The sequence below is a fragment of the Triticum urartu genome, unplaced genomic scaffold (assembly GCF_056163025.1).
Source record: "Triticum urartu cultivar PI428250 unplaced genomic scaffold, HENAU_Tu73 scaffold559, whole genome shotgun sequence".
NCBI lineage: Eukaryota > Viridiplantae > Streptophyta > Magnoliopsida > Poales > Poaceae > Triticum > Triticum urartu.
In genome coordinates, this window is record NW_028260741.1 from 12,501 (window position 1) to 27,500 (window position 15,000).

The following is a 15,000-nucleotide window of genomic DNA, read 5'->3' on the forward strand; positions in this document are numbered from 1 at the left end:
TCTTATTGACATAAGAGATGTCATTTATAGTCTATCTCTTTCTATATATGGAAAGTCAAGAAATTCTCATCGAAACATCGAGAAATTGTGCATATAGAAAACTCTAAAGAAAGAAAAAAAGGAGACCCATGCCATGATTTTCAAATCTTTTCTATTTAGTAGTCTAAGTTTCTCGATGAGGATAATTAATTCGGTCGTTGTGGTCGGACTCTATTATGGATTTCTGACTACATTCTCCATAGGTCCCTCTTAGATCTTCTTTCTCCAATCTTGGATTAGGGAAGAAGGAGATATTCGCGACTACTGGCGATTTCATTATGGGGCAGCTCATGATCTTCATATCGATCTATTATCCACCTCTGTATCTATTCTTTCTTAGCTAAACAGGTGGAAGATCTATCCAATTTGGTTATATTATATCATGGACTCGAAAAACGGATCTGAATTTGACTGAAATGCACGATCTTCACAGGTATCACTTTTCACGATACCTAAAAGGTGGAATAGCGATTTTCGAACCATTTCCTATAAGAGAATGGTTTCCATTACTTTGAGAAATGGATTCTTATATCAAACTATAGCTATTGCATTAAAGAAGAAAAGAAACTAATAGAAGTCGAAGACGCGGAATGATAGTGAATAGAGAGAAAGATTCTTCTGATTTTCTTGTTTCTATCTACTAGACGCCGTAGAGAATTGAGAATTTTCATGTCTTTCAATTCTCGTACTCGTAATTGGAAAGTTATGGAAGGAGACCCATCATTTTGCAATGAAAACAACATATAAAACTCTGGACAATTTCGAAATCAGGCCAAGCGTCTTAATACATATGCAAAAAAATTCATTATTGGCCCACCATTGATTAGAAGATTTAGCTTGTATGAATCGCTATTGGTTTGATACGAATAATGACAATCGTTTCAGTATGTTAAGGATACAGATGTATCCACAATTCATTTAGAGTTACTTAATAGTCTATTTCTTATACCATATCTCTATCCCGTGAAATTCTCGAGCCAAAAGATGGATGCATATGCTGTGTTTCATTTTGCTAAATGATATCAATTAAATGGTGTATCAATTCCATAAATTGCATATAGCAATAAATAAATCAGCAAAATTCTTTCTAATATTTTAGATAGAAGAAACATTTCTTCTATCTAAAATATTAGAAAGAATGTACCCTTCTATCCAAATCCAATTTGCATCGATAAAATAAATCCAAATTCCAGTAGTAGATGAATAATTGCAAATTTGTGTGTGTACGAGATTAGAATAACTTCAAAATAACTGACATAATTTTGTATTTTTCCTGATCAGAAAAATACATGAAAAAGAAAGGAGGTAGAAAAATTTTTGGATTTATGGTTAAAGAAGAAAAAGAAGAAAACAGGGGTTCTGTTGAATTTCAAGTATTCAGTTTCACCAATAAGATACGGAGACTTGCTTCACATTTGGAATTACACAAAAAAGATTTTTCATCGGAAAGAGGTCTACGAAGACTTTTGGGAAAACGTCGACGTTTGCTGGCTTATTTGGCAAAGAAAAATAGAGTACGTTATAAGAAATTAATCGGTCAGTTGAATATTCGGGAGCAGTAATTTAATCGTTCAAATTTTTTTCTTGTTTTATTATTTTTTTAGTAGTCTTATAGTAGTCTTAGATTTTTCATTTTGATGAGCCTCGCTTTGAGGAATTCATGGAATAATCCATTTTCATGGAATAATGAATTAAGGAAGAAAGGATATGAGTCTACCGCTTACAAGAAAAGATCTCATGATAGTCAATATGGGCCCTCAACACCCATCAATGCATGGTGTTCTTCGACTGATCGTTACTCTCGATGGTGAGGATGTTATTGATTGTGAACCCATATTAGGGTATTTACACAGAGGAATGGAAAAAATCGCGGAAAACCGAACTATTATACAATACTTACCTTATGTAACAAGGATATAGAGAGATTGTAGAAAGGGGATAGGATAGTTATTTTTGCAAGAGACTTGTTGTAAATTCCTTAACTTAAGAAAGAAAAAAGAATAAAAACACAGATACATAACATAAAAAAAAGAATAAATAAGACGAGATTCGACCTCCCCCTACATATTTAATTTCCTCTCCTATACAAAAACTAGCAAGACCCACTCCATTGGTAATTCCATCAATAACACCCTTATCAAAAAACTCCGTGAGTTCGGTTAACCCTCTTATACCGAGGGTAAAGACCCTAGTATAGAAAATATCTATATAACCACGATTATATGACCAACTGTATATATTTTTTTTTACTTGATCTAAAAATTCTTTTTTAGGATTTCCTTTGTAAAAAGAGTTTATTAAATCCAAATTCTGAAAAAAAGAATAAGCGGATCCATAGAAGATATATGCTATGAATAAACCAAAGATAGCTAGACTTACAGAAGAAATTGCATTAGTAATAAATTCATATGAATTTACAAAAGAATTAGAACTTTCCTGGGTAAAGTTTATTGAGGGAGTTAACCACTTTGATAATATGGTTAACTCTGCTATTCCATTACCAATTCCTCCATTATCAAAAGAGATTCCTATGAATCCAATGAACAAAGTGAAAAGTAGTAATATAAGAAGAGGAAATAACATAGTATTTCCCGTTTCATGCGGATAGGCAAAAGTTTTTTTAGCCCCAAAAGACGTAGTAAAGGATCCTATCCTATTTCTTGTATTACCTTGAATTTTTGGTATATTTTGTGAAAAAAAAGAAACTCCACTCTTCGTTGTTGATAAAACGAAATCCCTATTCACTCCTTTGGGTATCCTTTTTCCCCATAAGGATATTGAATACAAGGAACTCTCTTTAGTGCTACTGTAATTTTGAAAATGAACACGCAAATACCCATCAAATGTAAGTAAATATATCCGAAACATATAAAAGGCAGTTAATCCTGCAGTAAAGGAGGCTATTATTCCAAAAAAGGGCGAATACAACCAACTATTACTAAGGATTTCATCTTTGGACCAGAAGCAAGCAAGAGGTGGAATACCACAAAGAGAAAGTGTACCCCATAAAAAAGTAGTTCTTGTGATTGGAATGTATTTTCTTAAACCGCCCATAAGAACCATATTTTGACTTTTATCTGGTGAATATCCAACAAGAGGTTCCATTGAATGAATAACGGATCCGGATCCCAAGAACAATAAAGCTTTTGAATAAGCATGAGTGATCAAATGGAATAAAGCAGCTTGATAAGAACCTATACCTAGAGCTAACATCATATAACCCAATTGAGACATTGTAGAATAGGCTAAGCTTCTTTTAATATCTCTCTGAGCAAGAGCTAAAGTAGCTCCTAAGAATAGTGTTATTGTACCTACTAAAGAAATAAAACTCATTATCAAAGGTAAAGATATGAAAAGAGGAAGAAGTCGAGCTAGAAGAAAAATTCCCGCAGCAACCATAGTTGCTGCGTGTATAAGAGCCGAAATAGGAGTGGGCCCTTCCATAGCATCGGGTAACCATACGTGAAGAGGGAATTGTGCGGATTTCGCAACTGCACCAAGGAATAATAAAAAAGCACACAAAGTAGTAAGTAAAGAGTTAATTCCATTATTAGGAATCCAGTTATTAGCTATTTTGAACAAATCCCTAAACTCTAAACTACCTGTTATCCAAAAAAAACCTAAAATTCCTAATAATAGACCAAAATCCCCTACACGATTAGTTACAAAAGCTTTTTGACAAGCACTCGCTGCGATTGGTCGTGTAAACCAAAAGCCTATCAATAAATAAGAACACATTCCCACGAGTTCCCAAAAAAAATAAATTTGTATCAAATTGGAGCTAGTAACCAATCCCAACATGGAAGTATTGAAAAAACTTATATAAACAAAAAATCTCAAATATCCTTCATCGTGAGACATATAACCATCACTATAAATAAGAACCAGGATTCCTACAGTAGTAATTAGTATTAACATAATAGAAGTAAGTGGGTCAATCAAGTATCCAAATTCTAAAGAAAAATCATTATTGACGGTCCAAGACCATAGATATTGATAGATCGAACTTCCATTTATTTGTTGAATAGACAGTTGAACTGAGAATACCATAGCTATACTTAAGAGTAAAACACTAGGAAAAGCCCATATGCGACGAAGATTTTTTGTTGCTGTCGGAATAAGAATAAGGCCAAATCCCATTGACATAATAACTGGAAGTGGGAGAAGAGGGATTACCCATGCATATTGATATGTATGTTCCATAAGAAAAGAAATTGCAATTTTTACTTCAATTTTTACTTCAATTTTTCTATAAAATTGTTTCCGATTCACCAAACCAATTCTTATCTCTTTCTGAAAGAATAAATAAAAAGAATAAGAAAAAATACTGAAATTCTTAATTTTTCCAAAATTTATCTCATTGAAATAATTAAAAATTAAGAATGGGTTTAGTTGGTTAAATTAAAAAAGTTAATAAAATAACTAGGTAACGAAGTTATTTTATTAACTAAATAAAGATATTTATAAAAATAAAAAAAAAAAAGTGGAATCATTTTACTTTCTATTCATAATTCATTTTTATATTTCTTTAAAACAAAGATGAAACAGCTCTCTTGTTCCATAATTAACTGATTGAGTGAATTCCAATGAAAACCTATGTTTATAAGAAATTATCGAATAGTCCTTACTTCATATAGAACTAAAATTCTAATGACTATAAATTACCTAAGTTTTAGAATGTCTTGTTTAAGAGACTCAGTATTTTTTGTTTTGATTGGAATTCCTTTCCTTTATGGAATACCATTCTGAACTTAATTAACTATTTTCATTTTCCCTTCTTTTTATCCCCCCGTCTTATCTTATATGGGGGATAGGCTTCCATACCATATATCTATATATGGAGTATACTTGATATATAAATAGATATAAATAGATTTAAATGAGAAACCCTTCTATATATTCTATATTATTAAAAAAAAAGTATAAAATATATAAAGAAAAAATGTTAAAAAATTCTTGTTGTCTTATCCGCATTAGACAAAATGAAGTAAAAAATAATTCAAAATTTAAGTATCTTTCAGTATCTAAGTATAAATACTAATAAAAAGAAGAAAGAAGGATTGATTTGCAGCAATAGATGTCTTTCACATACAACTAGAAAAAAGTAATTTCCTTTTTGAATGGCAGTTCCAAAAAAACGTACTTCAATGTCAAAAAAGCGTATTCGTAAAAATATTTGGAAGAAAAAGACTTATTTTTCCATAGTACAATCTTATTCTTTAGTAAAATCAAGATCATTTTCGAGCGGTAATGAGCATCCAAAACCAAAGGGTTTTTCTGGGCAACAAACAAATAATAAGATTTTGGAATAATATGAATTGACTTATCAAAAAAGAATTCCAATTATTTAATAATTTGGATTCTTCTTTGAATGTACTTTTATGTGTCGAATTACTCGGTACAATATTCTTAGAACAAAAAACCCCTCTTATCTTATATATACAAGAAAAAAAAAGTTTTGTTTGGTATACTGTGTGCTAAGTATTCTTTTCCTATCAATGAACTTTTCATAATTTTCCTAATAGAATCCTCATATTCTATTAGGAAAATTATGAAAAGTGGAGTATTCTTACAATAGGACTTACAACTTCCACCTATCTTCTCCAAAATCATAAGGTTAGTAAATCTTATTAATAAGAGCATAAAGACTTTCATTCTAGAAATTTTTAAAAAATCCAAAAAGCCTTTTCTATTTATCCATTTTATTTTAATTTCATCATTAAATAGAAACCCTTTTGGATTTTTTTCATTGTATTGAAAGAATTTTCAAAATGTAAAGGGGAAATTAATTAGAAAAAATTAGTTCTATAATTGCAAGTTAGAAAAAAGAAGTTCCAACTCTTTCAAGCAGTGTTTGTGTTTCTATTGGGCAAAGCAAGAGTTTATTGTAAAAAAAAAAAATGGAAACGATACTACCAAACGAAGTCTATTTTAATGAAAACTCTAATGTTCCTAAATTTTATGGACTTTCCCAATATCGACGATTCCCAAGATAATAGCTATTATTCTTTTAAGTTACCTATTATTTGAAGTTAGCCGCCATGGTGAAATTGGTAGACACGCTGCTCTTAGGAAGCAGTGCTCAAGCATCTCGGTTCGAATCCGAGTGGCGGCATTCTTGAAAAAGAATACAATAGATTAGAAATCAATTCGAAATTTACAATTTTGTAATGGGACCTTCCCCTTATGCTATTTGCAACTTTAGAACATATACTAACTCATATCTCTTTCTCAACGATTTCAATTGTGATTACGATTCATTTTATAACCTTATTAGTTCGTGAACTTGGAGGATTACGCGATTCGTCAGAAAAAGGAATGATAGTTACTTTTTTCTCTATAACAGGATTCTTAGTTTCTCGTTGGGCTTCCTCGGGACATTTTCCATTAAGTAATTTATATGAGTCATTGATCTTCCTTTCATGGGCCCTGTATATTCTTCATACCATTCCTAAAATACAGAACTCTAAAAATGATTTAAGCACAATAACTACGCCAAGTACTATTTTAACGCAAGGCTTTGCCACATCGGGTCTTTTAACTGAAATGCATCAATCCACGATACTAGTACCTGCTCTACAATCTCAGTGGTTAATGATGCATGTCAGTATGATGTTATTAAGCTATGCAACTCTTTTGTGCGGATCCTTATTATCTGCCGCTATTCTAATCATTAGATTTCGAAATAATTTCCATTTCTTTTCTAAAAAGAAAAAAAATGTTTTAAATAAAACATTTTTCTTTAGTGATATTAAATATTTTTATGCAAAAAGAAGTGCTTTAAAAAGAACCTCTGTCCCTTCATTTCCAAATTATTACAAATATCAATTAACGGAGCGTTTGGATTCTTGGAGTTATCGTGTCATTAGCCTAGGATTTACCCTTTTAACCGTAGGTATTCTTTGTGGAGCAGTATGGGCTAATGAGGCCTGGGGATCCTATTGGAATTGGGATCCTAAGGAAACTTGGGCATTTATTACTTGGACCATATTCGCAATTTATTTACATAGTAGAACAAATCCAAATTGGAAGGGTACGAATTCTGCACTTATAGCTTTGATAGGATTTCTTATAATTTGGATTTGTTATTTTGGTATAAATCTATTAGGAATAGGCTTACATAGTTATGGTTCGTTTACATTAACACCTAAATGATTACATAAAATAAAACCTTCATGAAATGAAGGTTTTTACTTTTATGTTTTATTTGAGAACCCCTTGAACGCCTTATCAAAGGGTTCTCAAAAATTCGAGATAGATCTAATTATACTTTTTTACTTATTTCTGCATTATATACTTTTTTACTTATTTCTGCATTAATAGAGCAGACGAGTAAAAAAAAGCAAACCTATTTAGGATAATAATTGGATAAGAGAGCCTCTACCCTGTCAACGGATAGGGAGAGAACAAAATCTGGATAAATACCAATTCCTATTACTGGTAAAAAGATACAGATTAAAATAAAGAGTTCTCGTGGTCCAGAATCCACAAAATTTGCGTTTGGAACATTAAATAGCTTGTATCCATAGAACATCTGGCGTAACATAGATAATAAATAAATAGGAGTTAATATCATTCCAATTGCCATTACAAAAGTAATTAGTGTTTTTGGCATTAACAGAAATTTTGGACTAGTAATTAGTCCAAAAAATACTACTAATTCTGCGACAAAACCACTCATTCCTGGTAAGGCAAGAGAAGCCATTGAAAAGCTACTAAACATGGTAAAAATTTTAGGCATTGGGATAGATATTCCCCCCAGTTCTTCGAGATAAACAAGACGCATTCTATCAGAAGCGGTTCCTGCCAAGAAAAAAAGTGTAGCACCAATAAATCCATGGGATAATATTTGTAAAATAGCTCCATTGAGTCCAATGTTGGTTATGGAACCAATTCCTATAATTATGAAACCCATGTGAGATACAGAGGAATAAGCTATTCTTTTTTTGAAATTTCGTTGACCAAGAGAAGTTGAAGCTGCATAGATTATTTGGATCGCTCCTATTATTACTAACCAGGGCGAAAATAGATAATGAGCATGAGGTAACAATTCCATGTTGATCCGAATCAATCCATATGCTCCCATCTTTAATAATATTCCCGCTAAAAGCATACATGTACTATAATGTGCTTCCCCATGGGTATCTGGTAACCACGTATGTAGGGGTATAATCGGCAATTTGACAGCATAAGCAATAAGGAAGCCAAAATATAAAAGTATTTCCAAGGTTGCAGGGTATGATTGATTAATTAATCTTTCCAAATCTAATCCTGGTTCGTTGGAACCATATAAGCCCATACCCAGAACTCCGATTAAGAAAAAAATGGAACCGCCTGCAGTATACAAAATAAACTTTGTAGCTGAATATAGACGCCTCTTCCCCCCCCACATGGATAAAAGTAAGTAAACAGGAATTAATTCTAACTCCCACATGATAAAAAAAAGTAAAAGGTCTCGCGAAGAAAATAATCCTATTTGACCACTATACATTGCGAGCATCAGGAAATAGAATAATCGCGAATTCCGTGTAATTGGCCAAGCTGCTAAAGTAGCTAAAGTAGTGATAAATCCTGTCAATAAAATAGATCCTAATGAAAGTCCATCGATTCCCAATCTCCAGTGGAAATCGAAGACATCTATCCATTTATAATCCTCCTTTAATTGGATTAAGGGATCCTCCAGTTGGAAATGATAACAGAACGCATAAGTCATTAGAAGGAATTCTAATAAACAAATAGATATAGTATACCACCTAACGACTTTGTTTCCCTTATGAGGTAAAAAGAAAATTAATGAACCTGCAAATATCGGCAAAACAACAAGTATTGTTAACCAAGGAAAATAACTCATGATAAAGTGATAAAGACAAGATACGTTTTGACCAGAAAAGCCCGTGCTCGATTATTTCGAGCACAGGCTTCTTCGGTAAAGAGGAATCAGACGATTCGAGTGAAGTTTTTTGTAACGTATCAATAAGATAGAGCCATGCTACGTGTTGTTTCAGGCCCTAAATAAACGCGGACACTTAAAAAATCTGTCGGGCAGGCAGATTCACATCTCTTACAACCCACACAATCTTCGGTTCTCGGCGCGGAAGCAATTTGCTTGGCTTTACATCCATCCCAGGGTATCATTTCTAATACATCTGTTGGACAAGCTCGTACACATTGAGTGCATCCTATACATGTATCGTAAATTTTTACGGAATGTGACATTGGATCTATAAATTTTTCTTTTCAACATAAAATTTTTCGATCTGGTAAAAATGAAATTAGTACTATAATGAGTCATATGTATTGTAGACACCAGACGAAGCAATGGTTTATCCAAACTTCAAAAAAAAAAATCTATTTTTTAATCTGTTTGTGAGAAAGCGTGAAGAGAGCCAAGAGACTTTAATTTTGGATTTCAACAATAAATAAGAAATAAGAAAGAATTTTACGAATTGTACAGACGAATTCGAATTAGCCAATAAATTGGCTATCGTCTTTTCAATATAAATTATTGCAATATTCAAATTGCAATATCAATGAATTACAAATACAAAAATTCATTTAAGTGAAAAAGAATACTAAGCAATAATCTACTAAAAAAAATGGATATTCTCAAATAATACTAAGAAAATAGTATTGATTTCTATTTATTTTAATATGTGCGCCTTTGTTTAGAGGATTCTATGTCTAATTATTCAAAAGTCTAATTATTCAATAAATTAGATTGATTGATACGAGTGGATTTCCTATTACGATGGATGGAAGAAAGAATGGATAGTCCAATAGCGGCTTCAGCAGCTGCAAGGGCTATAACAAAAATTGCGAAAATATCTCCTTTTAATTGGCGACTATCAAATAGATCAGAAAATGTTACGAGATTTAGATTAATTGAATTCAGTATAAGTTCAAGACATATTAGAGCTCTAACCATGTTTCGGCTTGTGATCAATCCATAGATACCAATCGAAAATAAATAGACACTCAAAAAAAGTACATGCTCAAACATCATTAACTAACTCCTTATCAATCTCGATTCATTTCAATATGAGGGCAAGAATTGAACCGATTCAATTAATTACAATAGAACAATTACACAACAAAAGAAAAAAAAAAAAAAAAAAAAGGAGGTATTTGTTGGCAGTAGATGGATTTTACTAAATCAAAATTGTGATTCTTTAGTTATTTATTTTAGATTTGCAATTCTTATAATTTGTACTTTTTCTAAGTTTTCTTATTGCCGAGCCATAGTAATTGCACCTATTAAAGAAACTAGAAGAATTATGGAAATGAGTTCAAACGGAAGATAAAAATCGGTTGCTAAATGAATTCCAATTTGTTGAACATTATTTATGAGACCCTGTTCTACTATTTGGTTTGATCTTGTAGTCCAAAGAATTCCATACCACGACGTATCTGGGATAGTAGTCATTAGTGAAAAAACAATAGTTATACAAACGAGTGAAGTGAACCCATCTCCAATAGTCCAATAATTCTTATCTTTAGACCATTCTGAGCCATTTACGAACATTACAGCGAATATGATCAAGACATTTATGGCTCCCACATAAATAAGAAGTTGTGCGACAGCTACAAAGTAGGAATTTAATAAAAAATAGAATAAGGATATACAAACAAGAACTAATCCCAGCGAAAAGGCAGAATAAATGGGGTTGGTAAGTAATACTACTCCTAGACCCCCTAGTAGAAGAACAAATCCCCCAAATAGCATAAGAATCTCATGTATTGGTCCAGGTAAATCCATTATGGATAAAAAGAAATTAATAGTATAAAATTTTTCATGAACTGACTAAAACTAAAGGATTCAAGGAAGGAAAAAAGGATTAGGGTATTTTTTTGTGTATAAACTTATAGTTATAAATTATATTATATCACGAAAATCTAGTCTGATTTAAAATAAGAAATAATTTCCAATAAGCAGTAGTTTTTCGTTTTTCTTTATAGTTTAATTTTAAAGTTTAATAAAGAATTATTAGATTTTTATAACAGAAAGACAAAATCAAAGTTTAGTAATCAGTAATCGTTCTTGAATTCGAAGATTTTTCTTTGTTTATTTTACTTTCAGACGAATTCCTAATTGTTTGAATTGTGTAATCTCCCATTATGGAGATTGGTAACCGACTTAAAGCAATTTGATTGTAATTCAATTCATGACGATCATAGGTAGAAAGTTCATATTCTTCAGTCATTGATAAACAGCTTGTTGGACAGTACTCAACACAATTGCCACAAAATATACAAACTCCGAAATCAATACTATAATTAAGCAATTGTTTTCTTTTAATATCCTTTTCAAATCTCCAATCCACAACGGGTAAATCTATCGGACATACGCGAACACATACTTCACAAGCAATACATTTATCAAATTCAAAGTGGATTCGCCCTCGGAAACGCTCTGGTGTAATTGATTTTTCATAAGGGTAGTGAATCGTTATAGGTAAACGATTTGTGTGGGATAAGGTAGTTATGAAACTTTGACCTATGTACCTTGTAGCACGTATTGTTTGTTGACCATAACTCATGAACCCAGTTACCATAGGGAACATATTCATTCTAAATATCTATGAAAAAGATATGTTTCTTTCTCTTGTTTGAGAGAGCTTTTGTGTTGAAAATATTCTTACTATTATTGTATTATCTTATTTATAGTGAAACAAGTTGAGAAGAGGTTGTTAATAAGAGATTGCCCAGGGAAATAGGTAAAAGAAATTTCCATCCAAGATTTAATAACTGATCCATTCTCATCCTCGGTAAAGTCCATCTTATTGTGATAGAAATGAAGAGAAATAAATAAGCTTTAGTTAATGTAATAAATATACCCATTGTCATTTCCAAAATTCCAACTGCTTTATTCATTTGGAAAAAATCAAAAAAGGATATATAGGGAATAGATAAATTCCACCCGCCCAAGTAGAGAACTGTTACAAATAAAGAAGAAACTAATAAATTTAGGTAAGAAACAAGATAAAATAAACCATATTTGATACCGGAATATTCAGTTTGGTAACCTGCTACTAATTCTTCCTCCGCTTCTGGTAAATCAAAGGGTAATCTTTCACATTCTGCCAAAGAAGAAATTAAAAAAACCAGAAAACCTATAGGCTGACGCCAAATATTCCATCCAAAAAAACCGTATTTTGACTGTGCTTCAACTATATCAACTGTACTTGAACTGTTAGATAATCATAGTCGGTGATAACATCACAGTTCCCACCGCTATTTCAAAACCGTACATGAAACCTTAGCTTCATACGGCTTCTCTATGATCAGAAAAAGGAAAGGACTGTTTTGTTCCTAGCCCCGGGGGCGTAGATAGAATTAGATAAAATAAAATAGATTTGAAAGTCCTAAATTAGACCAAAGGAATTCCGTCTGCTAGAATAAGAAAAAGCGCTTCCGAATTGATCTCATCCTTTATAATATAATGAAAATTTTTCTTTGTTCAGTAATAACTTAATCTTGGAATAAAACACTTGTTACTTGTTATAGGAATTCAATTAATAAATGGAAAGAGTTGGGTATTAGTTCATGAGCAATTCTGCATGAATATGGATAGAGGAAGGAAATAATGAAAATTTTTTCTAGTGCACTCCATATCTTTTTTACTATTCTTCTTTCCCCAGGGAGGGGGTATTTAAAAAGAAAAAATGGATAAAGGGTTAATTCGTTCTTGATAGCCATTTCCTTAACAAGTGAATGGGAACATACTCTGGATCGGAATCCGAAGAAAGTACTACTTGATAATTTCTACAAATTGCAAGTCCTTATTATGATTCCTTTTATGGGCAAAAATCTCTAATGTTTTAGATTTTCCATTACTAATCCTTTATGTACTTTAGTGTTCCTAACCCTTCACTAACTTTTGGTGGATTCTTCTTATGGATTATTAAGTTATAGTAATAACTAGGAGTATTCTAGTAATGGAATTCCATATCGTGAATCCTTTATTCTTGGCCGCTTCAAGATATGATGACTAATTAAAAAATATCAACCTTGGGATAAAGAGTTTACACTGCTTATGTTTACTTCCACTTTTTTCTTGTACGTAGGAAATGAGATTTTTTCTTTTTACTACAAATTTATAAGCTGTTTTGTTTCACTCATATAGCTATCTAGTTTAACTTACCAACCCAAATACTAAATAAGAAAAGGAATATAAATAGTTAATGGATTTTATAGGAAAAAGATCTATTTTAACGAATCACACGTAGAGATATTGCTAGCACACAAAAAGTTAATGGTATTTCATAACTAATGGATTGAGCAGCAGCTCGTAGACCGCCTGAAAAAGAATATTTATTATTTGAGCTATATCCTGCCATAAGAAGACCAATAGGAGCTATACTTGAAATGGCAATCCATAAAAAAACACCAATACTAAGATCGGCTAAAACAAAATGATATCCCAAAGGGATAACTAAAAAACTTAATAAAACTGATATGACTGCTATAGAGGGTCCAATGCTAAATAAAGAAATATCTCCTCGGGATGGCAGAATATCTTCTTTAAAAAGTAGCTTAGTCCCATCTGCTATAGCTTGAAGCAGGCCCAGGGGGCCAGCATATTCAGGACCAATACGTTGTTGTATCGACGCAGATATTTCTCTTTCTAACCACACAATTACGAGTACCTCTATTGTTATTCCCAAAAGGAGGGTCAAAATGGGTAGAATCGATATCAGTCCATAGACTTCTTTTAATAATTCCAATTTCGAAAAAGAATTGATAGTTTCTACCTCTACCCTATCTATTATCATTTCAACGATCAACTTCCCCCATAATGATATCTATACTACCTAATATCGTCATGATATCAGCCAATTTCATTTTTTTAACTAGCTGAGGAAGAATTTGCAAATTAATAAACCCGGGTGGACGGATTTTCCATCTCCAGGGGAAAAGGCTATCATCTCCTACTAGATAAATCCCTAATTCACCTTTTGGGGCTTCTACTCTTACATAAAGCTCTTGTCTTGACAATTCAAAATTGGGCGAAGGTTTTTTACCAAGAAATTTATACTCAAAATCATTCCATTCAGAATTATTTTCTTTCTTAAAGCGTCGGACTTCTAAATTTTCATAAGGTCCTCCAGGAATTTTTTCTACAGCTTGTTGAATTATTTTGATGGATTCCCTCATTTCACCAATTCGTACTAAATAGCGAGCTAACGAATCCCCTTCTTTTTGCCATTGGACTTTCCAATCAAATTGGTTGTAAGACTCATAAGGATCTACTTTACGAAGATCCCATTGTATTCCAGAAGCTCGTAACATCGGTCCCGATAAGCCCCAATTTACTGCTTCTTCTCCGCTAATAAAACCTACTCCTTCAACTCGCTCTAAAAAAATTGGATTCTGTGTAATAAGTTGTTGATATTCAACAACTCCGCGTAAAAAATAATCACAGAAATCTAAACATTTATCGATCCATCCATAAGGTAGATCGGCGGCTACTCCTCCGATGCGAAAGTAATTGTGCATCATTCGCATACCTGTAGCAGCTTCAAATAGATCATATATTAATTCTCTCTCTCTAAAAATATAGAAAAAAGGAGTCTGTGCGCCGAGATCCGCCATAAAAGGTCCAAGCCATAGCAAGTGAGAAGCTATCCGGCTTAATTCTAACATAATTACCCTAATATAGCTGGCTCTTTGTGGTATTTGAATATTCTCCAAGAATTCTGGTGCATTTACTGTTATTGCTTCTGTAAACATAGTAGCTAAATAATCCCACCTTGTTACATAAGGTAAGTATTGTATAATAGTTCGGTTTTCCGCGATTTTTTCCATTCCTCTGTGTAAATACCCTAATATGGGTTCACAATCAATAACATCCTCACCATCGAGAGTAACGATCAGTCGAAGAACACCATGCATTGATGGGTGTTGAGGGCCCATATTGACTATCATGAGATCTTTTCTTGTAAGCGGTAGACTCATATCCTT